Source organism: Octopus bimaculoides, chromosome 14 (assembly GCF_001194135.2).
Source record: "Octopus bimaculoides isolate UCB-OBI-ISO-001 chromosome 14, ASM119413v2, whole genome shotgun sequence".
NCBI lineage: Eukaryota > Metazoa > Mollusca > Cephalopoda > Octopoda > Octopodidae > Octopus > Octopus bimaculoides.
In genome coordinates, this window is record NC_068994.1 from 24,695,817 (window position 1) to 24,697,115 (window position 1,299).

Here is a 1,299-nt window from a genome sequence, read left to right on the forward strand (position 1 = left end):
ATATATATATACATGCATGCATGTATGTATGTATGTATGTATATGTATATATAATAATAATAATAATAATAATGATGATGATAATAATAATGATAATAATAATAATAATAATAATTAGATATGCATATATACATACGTATATGTACATACATCTATACGTATATATGTAGGCACAGGACCAAAATAAGAAAAGAAAAAGAAAGAAGAGAAGAAGGGAGTAAAAAAGAGAGAAAGAAAGCAAAAAGACTTTCAATGATGACCACACTACACCTGCATTTTTTTTTCTTGAAGAGGTCACCATCCTCAAACCCATTTCAATACAATGGTAAAAGTCTAAATAAATAAATGGTGAATAGGAAGGGAGATACTCTTCCCCTCCTCTCTCCCCACCCCTCTCTCTCTCTCTATCTATCTATCTATCTATCTATCTATCTATCTATCCATCTATCTATCTGCCTACCTATCTTTCTATTTATCTGTCTCTATTGTCATGGAACCTCACCCACCCTCCCGCCAAAAAATGTTCTCTTCTGAACAAAACCCCCAAAAAACATGTTTTATATCAGAGATTCTCAAACTTTTTAGGCCACCACCTCCTCATGGCCACATAATACCCCCATCCCCCATCCACCCTTATTTTTTATATTTTACCAATTTATATATACTTTGAATCATTTGATATTTAATGTAATATTATATAATTTTTATACAACAATATTATAATAAATTCATAGCGTCCCCCAATCCACTGCCTTTCTCCCAACGCCTCCTTTTTCTCTACCGCCGCCACATCGCCCCTTAGGCACCTTTGCCCACCTGGGCCGTCTCAGCGCCCACCGGGGCGCGGTAGCGCCCACTTTGAGAACTTGCGTTTTATATGAATGCGCAAGCTGTTTGTACATTCACAAAATTCTGTTTGACAAGGTCGAGAATCGAACGAAAGCGCTAAAAATAATCCTTTCTACTCTTGGTACAAAGCCCGAAATTTTGGGGGAGGGGACCAGTCGATTAGATCGATCCCAATACGCAACTGGTACTTAATCTATCGAACCCGAAAGGATGAAAGGCAAAGTCGACCGCGGCAGAATTTGAACTCAGAACATAAAGACAGACGAAATACCGCTCAGCATTTCGCCCGGCGTGCTAATAGTAATGAATAAATAAAAAGATTTTTTTCCATTATTCTGGCGACCTTTTTTCTCAATATTCAGTATCTGTACACCACACGTAACACTGTATATATATATATATCGTTTGTAAAAAAACAAATCCGAATATATACTGTCGAGCAGTATATAT